Source organism: Lissotriton helveticus, chromosome 12 (assembly GCF_964261635.1).
Source record: "Lissotriton helveticus chromosome 12, aLisHel1.1, whole genome shotgun sequence".
Lineage (NCBI taxonomy): Eukaryota > Metazoa > Chordata > Amphibia > Caudata > Salamandridae > Lissotriton > Lissotriton helveticus.
This window is the reverse complement of record NC_136073.1, coordinates 62,320,810-62,334,802: the sequence shown is the minus strand read 5'-3', so window position 1 is coordinate 62,334,802 and position 13,993 is coordinate 62,320,810.

Genomic DNA, 13,993 nt, shown 5'->3' with positions numbered 1-13,993 from the left:
TATATACTACAAAAAAGGATGTATGTCGTTACAACGCATGCTTTTTCCACGCATGCCTTTACAACGCAGGTTTTACAACGCAAGTCGTTACAACGACTTGTGTTGAGGGTTGCAGGATAGTGAATAGTTGAATTTACTATTCCAACTCTAGTCCCCGTGGATAGTAGGGAAGGTGTTGGATAGTAAATTAAACTATTACCTATCCTACAGCGCCCCCCAGCGCAATTCGTTGTAACGAATTGCGTTGTAAAAGTTGTGTGGTAAAGGTTGTGCGTGGTAAAAGTTGCGTGGTAAACGCTGTTTACCTACAGAAAACCGTACCCTCCATACCTCAAAAGAAGGCGGCTCCTGTTGCAACCAAAAAGAAGCTATGCAAAGTCTATATACCGCTGTCACTAAGAATATTAAATTAGCATGTTGTTTTGATATTCCTGTCTCCGCCAGTCCCATTTCTACACCTAGGAGGATCTGTGTCGCGGATAGCTGAATTGGATTACCAATAATCTCTCATATAAATTTTTCCATCTGCGTCAGCAAACGTGCTAGAGCTGGACACCCATAAAAAATGTGAACATCATCTGCAGACAAGAAACCACAACGGAAACATTTCCCAATTAAATCCCCCGGCCATTTTGAGACCTTATCTGGTGTATAGTATAAATTAAAGAGAGATTTAAAATGCTGCGCAGATAACTTTGCAGAGAGGAATACATTTTTAGCCATTCCCAAAGAAATTTCTATTTGTATATCCTGCCTACCCAATTTAATCCCCCATTTGGCATTTTGTTGTTCAATATCATTGGCCTTAGTACTTAACATGTGACCATATAACGTGCCTATCCTTGCACCTTTTATGTTATCTTCAATCAAGGGATTTGCCTGGAAAAGGACTCCACTATTAACCAAATAATTCCTAATCTGTAAATACTTAGCAAAGTTCTCCCTAGGGAGCTGGTTCTGTTCCCGCAATTGTTCAAAGGATTTAAGACACCCTTCAGAGTAAAGGTCTCCCACCACCCTTATTCCCTTCGAGCTCCAACTGTGCGCCACCCGGTCCCACAGATCCACTGGCAGAAAAATTGAGGATACTAATGGTGTATACCATGAAATTTTCTCGAGGCCAAACATACCCCTTAATGTTCTCCAAACCTTAAACGCAGCTTCTAAGGTCTTAAACCTCGTGCGCTTGTAGTAGCTCCACTCTAAGTACAGGAACAGACAGTTTTTGGCTTTTACCCCCAATAGCATCTGGTATATAGATGGACATTCCGCAATATCCCTCAGGCCTGCCCCTGTTAGTAAAATATTCATACCTTGAATCATACAGGCAAAATAATATAACGTAAAGTCTGGCACCGCCCAACCACCTAGATTTCTTGGTAATATCATATATCGTCCAGCACGTCGGGCCTTACGCCCAGACCACATAAAGCGCATACAGATTGCTTGGAGCTGCGCCAAGCTCGCTTTGGGAACTTCCAAAGGGACACATCTAAAGAAATACAACATTTTCGGGAGAATCATCATTTTTTATAAACTGCATCGCCCTACTAGGGAAAGATGCAAACACTCCACCCGATCTAGCTGTTTCTTTACTCCCAACAGAAGAGAATCCCAATTCGATTTAACCAGGGTAGTTGGAGAAGCCCTAAGCTTAACCCCCAAGTATGTGACCTCTTGACATACCCTTGCATCAACATACTTGGTTATGTTGGCGCTAAGCAGCTGAGTTTTAGCTGCATTCAACTTATAACCGGAAGCCGCGCCACACTCTGTAGCTAGATGTTCAATCGCCTGCATCGCTATAGCTGGCTTTGGCGTAACGACAGCCACATCGTCTGCCTAAGAAAGGACCTTGAACTGGTAAGTTTGTATGAGCAGTGGTGGAATCCTAGTACTGGATTCCAACACTCTTAGAAACGGTTCAATAGATAATGAAAATAAAAGAGGAGAACAGGGGCAGCCTTGCCTGGTTCCCCTCTGTATTTAAACTGCTGCCGACTCAAGTACCATGGTGCTAATACGGGCAACAGGTTGCCTGTGCAGTGTCTGCAATGATTTAATAAACTCAGGCCCAAAGCCCCGGCGCCTCATGACATCCCATAAAAAGCACCATGAGACCCGGTCGAAAGCCTTCTCGGCATCTAATAAAATTAAACAAAGTGGCTCCGTAGTTACATTAACGTAGTCAAACAAAGTTACCACACGGTTGACATGGTTCGTCGTACTACGCTGTGGAATGATCCCGTGTTGTGTAGTGGAAACTAGTCCAGAAATAACAGCGGACAGCCTATTGGCCAAGATCTTTGAGTAGATCTTCCCATCCGCTTTTAAAAGTGAGATGGGGCGATAAGAGCCAGGCAGATTCGCCGGTTTGTCTTTTTTATGAAACACAACTATGCATGCTTCATTCCAGGTTTTAGGGGAAACACCTTTCTGGGCCACTCTCATTGTTGCAAGAAGATCTGCCTTTAAGACAGGGAAAAAGGTTTTATAACATCCATTGTTTCATATGTTCAATAAATTGCTGCTCAAATAGTAATTTACGGACAAAAGAAAATCCCCTTGGCCTTGTAACTGCTACTATGCCTGCTATGGAAAGAACCACCGGCCTGTGATCAGATGTGATTCTCGGGTATACCTGAATCACAGCCTGGTTCAACAGCAATTGAGGAGTGAAAAAATAATCCAACCGGACTAGCTTCTGATGGGGAAAAGAAAAGAAAGTGTATCCAGGTGCCACCCACCTTAAAAAAGCCCAGACGTCCACCAACCCATGTGCGATCATTAGTGCCTGTAACGCTTTAAAAACCCTATCACTATATCTCAACTGTTAATTGCATAAGATATTAGGTACTAAATTGATATTGAAGTCCCCGCACAGGATCAGTGGTGTGGGCCACGTCGCTAACTCAACATTTAAGAATTCAAGAGTAGTTGCTTCATCTAGATTTGCCCCATAGACTGCACAAATCGTAAATGTTGTAGGGCCAACAACACATTCTACAAATGCCCACCTGCCTAATCCATCAGTTAAAATTCTACCCGTGTTGCCTATATGTTTTTTGCCCAGAATTGCCACTCCTCTAGCTGTACCAGAATATTTAGTGCAGGCTATTAAATTAAATCCCAGCTTTTCAAGCAAGTGCCGCTTAGACCAACTATATGGGTCTCCTGCAGACAAATTATATCGCAGTAAAGAACTCGTAACTCCTGCGCCACCCGGCGTCTTTTATCCAATGAGTTCAGCCCCCTCATATTCAATGTACCTACCCTAATAACCCTGCCCGCCATTTGACTATATCTAGATTCCTTCCACTCGTCCACAAGCTACCTGAAAAAAAAACCACTGACTGCCCAGAATAGACTCCTTTCCGTCCTGTTCTCATGCATTATTTTCTTTTTCACCCCCCCTCCCCTCCCTCCAACCCCCAACCCACACCCCCCTACATTAAACTCAACTGAAACTGCTCTTGTATCCAGAATTTATTGATATTACCACATTTACAAATACAGGTGTTCCAGGGTTAATGCCTAAAATGTTGATTTATTAAATTGTGTGCAACTGATAACCTAATTGAAAGGAAAGATAAGGTTTTTCTACCTTTTCTGAAGACGGTGTGGTGTCATTTTTGGTGGAGGTACCCTGGGGTGCTGTGTTGAGTGTGACTCAAGTGCGACACGATTGCCCTGAAGTTAGGCCTTCCCACTTTGTGCCAGGCTACCCTAGGTGGACCGGTGACCCCGGGTCCAACAATGGCTAACTGAGAAGTAATATACGATTTGCGTGATGCTTTTATGTTTTTATGGTAGCTTGATAGGGCGGACAGGAATTGAGCATTGTCAGAGTCATTATGAGAGAGGCGCCACAGTCTCTCCAACATCCTGCAGAGTTGTTTTTGAGCTTGCAATTGGCTAGAGAACCAAGCTGCCTGTGGTCTGTTAGGAGGACTAGGTACCTTTTTCAGAGGTGCAATATAGTCAATAGCTGTGGAGACTGCCAAATTATATTTGATCAGGGCTTCTTCAATATTATCTGATGTCAGAATTTTTGGCCTCTGAAAGACAGCTTGAAAGTTCACCTCTGTGACTTTCTTCCACTGTCTGCGGTAGGAATGATTTTTAGGTTTGATTATTTCCAAGTCAGTGGGATCAGAGATAGCAAATTCAAAAACACAGTGATCAGACCAGGTAAGTTGTTGAGGGGCTTCACAATGAATAGCAGGGGAGTTGGAAAAAATAATATCTAAGGTGTGTCCGGCTTTGTGGGTAGGACCTTCGTTGAGCTTGGATAAGCCTAGCAGAGATAGGTCAGTCAAAAGTGTCTGTGCATCTGAGTCCGAAGAGCATTCACCGTGTACATTAAAATCTCCTAAGAGTAGAAAGTTTTTACACGAGTTTACATAAGGAACTAGCAGTTCGACCAGTTGCAGGGAGAAGTCAGCAAGGAGTCCTGGGGGACGATAAACTAATGCCCCTTTCCAGCTTGTTTGCAGGGAGGATTCAATTCTGAAGGCCAGGATCTCCATGTGAGCATCCTCACGCTGATCCAAAATGGATATCTGAATTCCTTCTCTATGTACGATGGCAATTCCCCCTCCCGTTTTAGAGGTTCTATCTAATCTAACCATCTTATTAAAAAACGAACAATATTTAAACAAACGTTTTAAAACATATGCAATTAGCATATATATCAAAATACACAAAAATATTCAAAAATCATTATTATTAACAACAATATTTTTAACATCGATATTACTTACCTTAAAATGTATATTCTTGTCCACGATATTCATGCTTATGATATATCTGTGTCATTATATTTCCACCTCGAGAATTGTGTCTGTCGATATTACTAACTCGATATTTTGTATGAATACCCTTCAGGGGAATATTTAAGGGTCTGTGGAAGTCGCCACGTGGGTCGTCCAGCTAGACTCAGGACACATGTTATGCCAAAACATGAATGCGTGTCAGCAGCCCACAGCCATCAAATATAATGTAGAAGTCATGATGAGTTTGTTACATATGATAATTTATGGGCATAAAAAGTTCATACCCCGTTTGATTTTGGCAGGTCAAACATGCTAAAGTTTAGCAGGCGAATAATGCCTACAAATGACCTGGATAATCAGATTTGGGTGGGGTGAGCAAGAAAACCTGCATGTTGTTCCCCACTTGTAATTGGAGCTATTAATTCCACCTGATAAACTCCGAACACTTGCAGTATCAGATTTTATTGGGTGTGATATTTATCACACCATCCGCCATGTCAAAGTGCTTTGCTTGGTTGCTACATTCCTTTTGAAAATTTTCAGTTTCCCTAAACCACCCTGGATATAATCACAAAGCATTTGTTAGGAGAAGTATGTCCCATCTGAGGACTCAACCTAATTAGCTCCTCCAATCGCAAGCACTAGCCCAGAGGTTGAACACGGGATAGGTTTGTCAACTCCAAACCAGTCCCTGTGGACTTTTTTGAGGCCTGACGACAAGAGTTCAGATCGAAAAATGGTCGCAAAAAAGTGCATTGTCTAAAAAGCAGTGAGCTTACATTTGGAAAAAAATAAGTGGGGATATGCAAATTATAAAATTTCATGAAGATAGTGAAGTTTAAAGAAATCTTGCAAAAAATAGGTTTGCAAGAAAAAACATTGATAAAAGCAGTGAATCTTACCTGAGGCCGATGAGCCTATGAGTGTGTTTTAATACTGCAACACAATATAATGAACTTTGTATGGGTTTTCTTCTGTTATACCTCCTTTTTGATGCTGCCTCAATGTGTGTTTTAGTAGGTTTTTCTGCCTCACAAAGCCTACGGTCTGTGGGTTTTGTTTACACAGCATTTTGTTTTTCTTTCTTTTTTACAGGAGAAATGGATTAATGTGTGTCTTTGGACACAAGGCTTAGTCCAGAATCTCATTTAGACGTTAGGGAATCTCTGTGTTTCATACTATAGAGTCTCAGCAGGCTTCACTGTTATAAACAAATCTTACCTCCCTTCCATCTGCTGGTGAGAATGGAGCTGGAGGGTCTGCCCAGTTTAGGGCTGGCCTTGTTTTGCCATTTCTGTCAGCTTTGTCTATGCCAAGGAGCTCGGTGCAAATCCTGATGGTCCCAGCCAAGAAACATGCTCAAATGTTCAAAACCTGCTGAAAGAAAATTCCCAGCGACGCCTCTCTCCCTCACCCCAATCTTGGAGAAAGATCTACTATGATCTCAAGGGAGGAGGGGAGCAAACCCCTCAGAGTTGGAATGGTCCGTCTGGGACATTTGAGGTTATGGACTCATCTGGTTCTCCCCAGAAAGGTTGCTACACTGAATGAAATGTTTGAACTCAGCTCATGTATAGGCAGCTGCATTAACACTTACTCATGTCTGTGTCACTTCTTGATGCATCCCATGTCGATCCAGGCCACTCCTTCGACGTATCAACTGGTGAACAAGGACAGCATTCAACATGGCTGAACAGCAGCTGCACCACCGATATTCCCACTGACCACTCAACAGAAGCTGTGCTACCATCTTTCAGAATGACGGCTCAGCAAGTTGCACCAACTAATCTTCACACCAATCGCACAACTGAAGCTGCGCCACCAATCTTCACACTGACTGCTCAACAGTAACAACACCGTTAATCTTTCGCACCAACCACACACCAGAAGCTGCTCTACTGATGATTTACATCAACCACTCAACAGAAGCTGCATCACCAATCTTCACACGAACTGCTCAAGAGAAGCTGCTCTAATGCTGTTTGCAAACCAACCACTTAACAGATGATGCACCACCAGTCATCACACTGGATGCTCAACAGTAGCTGTACCACCAATCTTTGACACCGAACAATAAACAAAAGCTGGACAGCCGATCTTCACACTCACTACTCAACAGAAGATGCACTGCTAATCTTTCACACAAACTACTCAACAGAAGCTTCAACACCGATCTTCACCCTGACTGCTTAACAGAAGCTGCACCACCAATCTTTCACATCGACCAGTGAATAGAAGCTTCACCACCAATCTTCACAGTGACTCCGCAACAGAAGCTACAATACCGATCATCACACCAACCACTCAATAGAAGCTACACCACCAATCTCCACATAGATCTCTCAACAGAAGCTACAACACCAATCTTCACATAGATCTCTCAACAGAAGCTACAATACCAATCTCCACATAGATCTCTCAACAGAAGCTACACCACCAATCTTCACATAGATCTCTCAACAGAAGCTACAATACCAATCTCCACATAGATCTCTCAACAGAAGCTACACCACCAATCTTCACATAGATCTCTCAACAGAAGCTACAATACCAATCTCCACATAGATCTCTCAACAGAAGCTACACCACCAATCTTCACATAGATCTCTCAACAGAAGCTACAATACCAATCTCCACATAGATCTCTCAACAGAAGCTACACCACCAATCTTCACATAGATCTCTCAACAGAAGCTACAATACCAATCTCCACATAGATCTCTCAACAGAAGCTACAACACCAATCTTCACATAGATCTCTCAACAGAAGCTACAATACCAATCTCCACATAGATCTCTCAACAGAAGCTACACCACCAATCTTCACATAGATCTCTCAACAGAAGCTACAATACCAATCTCCACATAGATCTCTCAACAGAAGCTACACCACCAATCTTCACATAGATCTCTCAACAGAAGCTACAATACCAATCTCCACATAGATCTCTCAACAGAAGCTACAACACCAATCTTCACACTGACCACTCAACAGAAGATACAACACCAATCTTCAAAGTAACAGTTCAATAGAGCGGCACCACCAATCTTCACACAGAACCCTCAACAGAAACTGCTCTACCGATCTTCACTGTGACCGTTCAACAGAAGTTACACCACCAATCTTCACCAACACTAAGCTGTATACCAATCACTAAACAGAAGGCGCACCACTGAGTTTCACACCAACTGTTCAAAACAACCCATGTGGCACATTTTATCTACATAAGACATAGTAAAGAGTGAAAGAGCACAAAGGCACACGCAAAAGCACTGAGTAGTTAGGATGTATGCATGAAGAATAACAGAGGCATAATGCAGCTAATAAATGAAGAGCAATTCAAGCATGCACATACACAAACGACACCAAGGAAATATCAAACATTAACTAATACAAAAGGCCCACGGCCTGATCTAGACCCTGGCTGGTTGCTCGCCATACATCAAGGTGGCAGAAGTTTTCTCCTCTGTCACTCACCAAATTAAGAGGTCATCACCGGCCCTGCAGCGATCTCTGTGGTTTCAAAGTAGCCTCCGCCATGGAGGTTCCTTTATGGCAGGGAAAGTTTGGTGTATGGCTGCTGTCTTTTAAAGGCTGCCTACCAAACTTTTTGGTTATACAGGTTTGTTAAAAACAAAAAACAAAAAAATGGGCTCCACCCTGGGAGCTTCCTCTCATTTTGTGGGGGTCATTATTTTTTCTGTTCATGACAGACAGATGGACATAAAGTATGCAGATCAGCTAGAGCCACCAACAGCATAAGCAAACAAAAAACAGTGGTTGAAAGTGTGGAAACAGTTCGGGACCTATTACGATGTCAAGCGGACGCTGTCGCGAAATGGGCCCGACCAACCTCTGGTCTCGACCTCCTAATTACGATGCAACTGCATGTGGTGCGGTCGCATTCCCACATTTCCCTATGGGAGCATGTGTTATGGCTGTAAACCGGCTGTAGTACATGCTCCCATAGGGAAATGGGAGGTTGTGTTAATCCCTGCACCCCATGGCAGCACCTCAAAGTGACTGGATTGAGGTGCAGGGATTAACAGGGGACACTATAGACTCCCAACCGGAGGCCACAAGAGAAAGGGGGCCCTGCTTGGGGCTCCCAAACACGCTTTCTGACAGAGTTTCCATGTCGAAAAGGCGGCATGGAAACCCTGCCTGAAACCAAGCATCGTAATCCGGATGGGGTAAACCATCGTCTATTTGGATTACGAGCCGGTTCTGACTAGGCAACAGCCTCCTTGAGATCGTCAGAAGCCAGCCGGAATGACCAGCCAGTTTCAGTTCTGAGCAGCTGTAACATAATCAGCCGGTCGAAATTGAATCTGACGATTAGTGTCGGAAAGCTTTCAACCTGAGGTCGGAGGCTTTCCAACACTCATCAATGTGACATTGTACTATGCAAGAGTGCAACCCAATTGCTAACAGTGCCTACAGGTGGTATACAACGTTTACAACGCGCGCGTTACAACGAAGTACCATTACCACGCGGTTATAACAACGAAAGTTGTTACAACGAATTGCGCTGGGGGGCGCTCAAGGATAAAAAATCATTTAATTTACTATCCCAACACCTTCCCTACTATCCACGGGGACTGGTGTTGGAATAGTAAATTATATTTTTTAAATTTGCGCCCCCCCCCCCAACGCAAGTCGTTGTAACGACTTGCGTTGTTACAACCGCGTGGTAATGGTACGCGTTGTAACAGTGTGCGTGCTAACGTCATACATCCCTACAGGTACAACGCTTTACCAACCTGGTCAGTTTCAGATGAGAAGGATTAGTGATCATGTCACAATATTATGTTTTATTAGATCAATTTTATATTGACGTGGAGAGAGATTATAATTAACTGCTCAACAGTCTAAGGATTCTGTAATTGACTTTAAGCTTGCCTTGATAAAGTAATAACACGTCTCAGATACAGCACTGCTAACATATGTAAATGGAAATGAAAATTTAAGTTATACATAAATATGAAGACATTTATGATTCAATAACTTTGTTTGATTGAAGCCCTTGCTAATAACAGAATGCTGCTAGCATCATCCATATTTGAAAAAACACAGAACCAAACACTTAAATTGGAGAGAAGATATTGGATCGGCGAAAAGAAACGCCATATCCGTCAACCCTGGTGCACGTGTGAATCATTTTTTTCACTAATCACCAACTGTGATCGTGATAATGGAATGCACAGTTCTGTACACTCTACACGTTGGCTAAACTCAGAGTACTACATGCAAAAAGTATGCATTTGGAATCACGCACACATTCATGAGCACTATCAAGTAACTGGGGATAGCTCAGTAGGGCGGTGTTTCATTTGTAAAACAAATATATATATATATATATATATATGTGTGTGCGTGTGTGTGTGTGCGTGTGTGTGTTCGCGCGCGCGCCAGGGCCCAAGTCACTTCATAGGAGTCCACTTCAGCTTGCACCACCACCAGCCCTGCGAGTACCAGAATTACCTATCTGCTAGATTTAGCATTTTTAAATAAACACTTTGCTGATAAAGTTCAGTTGAAGAATAGACACACAGCACCACCATGTGGTCTAATCCCATAATAGGTTCCAGTAGTTGGAAATAAATATATGTGCCACCAGAAAATACAGCACAAATTAAGCCCTATCGAAAAGACACAAGGCACTGGCAGCTCAACAGCGTGTTAACACTGCATAGCAACTGCAACCAGTTTAATTGGCTATATAAACACAAAAGCGCAAATTCAACGAACGACTCAACCAAAATGATTACCTGTTGTCAATGTCATTTTAAGGTTGACATTGAGAGGTGATACGGATTTGGAATTCAGATAAAGTCGTCAGTTTTTAAAGTCAAGTCAATTTTATTGTATGATTAATTAAGACCTTTACAAACAAAGCAGATAAAAATATATGACATAACAAGTTGAAAACCATGTGAAACGAACAAAGATGGCTGAATATGAGAGAGAGCATTTAGGTGAGCCATATTTTAAACAATAAGAGAGCGAACAGTGCACGTAAACAGAACAAACCTTTGAGCACAGGTTTAGAAACAATGTGCAAAATACGCAAAGCACAGACCTATTGTGAGGCGACAGATCTGCAGTCAGTACTAAACGGAAACAGGTCACAAACTTATCTTACTCACAGACTGACCAGATACAGGCCGAGGGGAGCATTTTTGGGAAAGTAGTACCAATGCAAAAAATTATGATAAGCAATGAAATATTGTAAAGGCACTAAGCTGCGACCAGACAGGGAAGCAGCAGATCTGGTAATTTCGAAAAATGTGCAAAAATGCAGTTATGGGGGCAAATGCAGATAATGAGCAGCATGTATAGACACTAAAGTGCATTGTGCAAAATGTGCTGATAGCACAGCTAAACCCAGCCCTTTGGAACGAGCCCTTCTAGCCGCTGTAAGAGGTGTGAGAGGTGTGGCGCGCGGCCAGGGCGACTGACGCTGGAATCTGGGGACCCCGGTTCGATCCCCGGCTCCGGCGGCAGGTCAGCCCAGCACCATGTGACTCTGGGCAATAGCTTGCTTAATCTTCCCGACGGCCCCCAGCGCCTAGAGACCCTTACGGGTGATTGTGCGCTTTACAAATGTGAATTTATTATTATTTATTATAATTAACCCTTGAGATGAAGTGTGAAAGGCATAGCACTATTTTAGCAGGTTCAGCCCGGGTCGCTATGGAGATTGCATTGGGAAGTGGCACATGGAAACAAGCCGATGGGAACATGCTACAGCATTTATGGGCGTGTTGCCACAGCACTGGTGGAATAGACACGGTCCAGTTTGGTTGCAGCCATCTGGAGAAACTTAACAGTTTTGACATTTAATAATGAGTTAAAAGGATTCAGGCTAGAAATAAGGGGCATATTATCAAGAACAGCGTTATAATTATCGCCGCTTAAGCGACAGGAAACTGCCGCTAAAGCAGCGATAATGTGCTTGATAATATGCCCTTGTGAATTCCCGTAGAAGCCCAGTTTCACACCAGAACCTGGGCTTCTATGGGAATTCACAAGGGATACTTTTGTCGCCGGCCTTGATAATATGGCCGTAACGGCCTTCTGGCAGGTGCAAACTACTAGCAGAGTGAAATCGGCATGGAGGAGAATTCTTCTTTGCTGCAGCAAGTAAGAGTAGATGCATGAAATGTGGATTAGGGATTCTGGGGTATATTACCAACAACTAGCGATAATTATCGCTATGTTGGCTTAGCGGCAATATTTTTATCGCCGAGCTGCGGCGATTTTTATTCCTTAAGAACCTTGCTATTATCAAGGTTTATCTCCTAAGTGATAAAAATCGGCCGAAATGCATGAATATCGCTGAAAAATCAGCGATATTCGTGCATTACCGAGCTAATGCTCTTAGCCATGTTATCCACCTACCATTGGATAACATGGCTAAGAACTGCTCAGGGGCAGGTGTTAGCTTTTGGAGATATTTGCGCTTAGCGCGAATATCTCCAAAAGTTGGTAATAGGAGATAGCGATGTTAGCGACTGTTTCCAGTCACTAACATCTTGGCACGCCCACTTTCCATGTCATTAGTGATAAATTTCTCTGACATGCAAAGCGGGGCCCAAGATGGTCGCTATCTCCTACTAGCTGTCGCTAACTGGTGTTAGCGACAGCTAGGTAATAGGGAGATAATTTTATCTCCGCTTTCTTGGCTTTTAAAGCCAAAAAAGCGGAGATAAACCCCCTTGATAATATGCCCCTCTCTTCCTTGCCGGCAGAGACGGCAGCTTGTGTCATGTCGGAAGGTGCTGAGCGGCGTCAGACCGGAAGGTGAGCACGGAGAATCCACTCGCCCACTCTTAATGCCACAAGCCTCCTTAATCCAGAGAGGGTAAGTACAGGTGCTGGAGTTCTGATGCTTGTTGAAAGAATAGGAGTTAATAACTGACCATACATGAGAGCGCTTACTTAAGACTGACAGATCCTGCAGTTTTGTCATTTGTTTGCCGTGGATGTTGTTAGTTTCTTAAAGGCCTGATGCAAGAGATGTTTACTCCAGGCCTCAATCAACAGTTTGTTATCAAGATGTTGCCTGTATGATGATGCTATCTCAGCGCCCTCTAATTTGCACCAGATTAGGCCGTGCATTGAATCTGGTGGTGCAGATCTGAGCCTGGGGGAGAAATGGAGGCAACAGCAGCCTCTGGCCCAGTGCTGTTTAGTGAAGTTGAATTCAGATTCAGTACATCACAAAGTGTAAACACCCAAGGAAGGCCATTGTCCAGTCAGAGCTATATCATTTAAAAGGCAAAGGGCCAGATGGACGACATGATTTTGCATGCGCAAACGGGTTTGCGAACACGTTTGCGCATGCAAAATCACTGTTGGCCATGTACAATTCCTAAAGAGCGAGTTGCAATTTATTTGCGTCTCGCTATTTAGGAATTGCGAGTTGCAATTAGGAATGGGCGTTCCCTTCCTAATTACATCCGCAATGCTATGTGTGAATGTTGTGTGACCGCAATTGCGTTCGCAAAACACTCGCAAATTACCACACAAGAGGGTGGTAATGAAGCCGCAAATTGGAAGGGGTCCCCACTGGGACCCCTTCCACTTTACGGCTGTCTCTAAAAATATTGTTTAATGGCAGGCACTGGTCCCAGGGACCACTGCCTACCCTTAAAAAAAGAAACAAAAACGTTTTTTTTGTTTTTGGTGCATCCCGCTTTCCTTTAAGGAAAACGGGCCGCATTAAAAAAAAAAGCTGCTTTATTAAAAAGCAGTGCCAGACATGGTGGTCTGTTGAGCCCAGCAGGCCACCATCCCTGGGAGGGCTTGCATTCCCAATGGGCTCGCAAATTGCGAGAGGCTCATTAATTTTAATGAGCCCTGCAATTTGCGACCCCATTGGGAATCGCAAACAGTGGTCAAAACACTGTTGTACATGCAATATAGCGCCTCGCAAATTGCGAGGCACGTAAGACTCTCAATTTGCAAGGCGCTATTTTGCGTGTCGTACATATGGCCCATCGTTCTTCATTTGCAAACTGTAAACTGAAAACTGCAAACAATACAGAAGGTTCCAGCACAGTCTGGGGCCTTGACATAACCCAATGGTATTTTCTAGCACTCGTGCATTTAGGCTTCATTATGGCTTTCACTTGGGGATTAATTTAAATGTTAGTCTATGAAAAGGGGCCATGAGGCTGACGGGCTCTGGTTGCTTTGCTACACTTGGGCA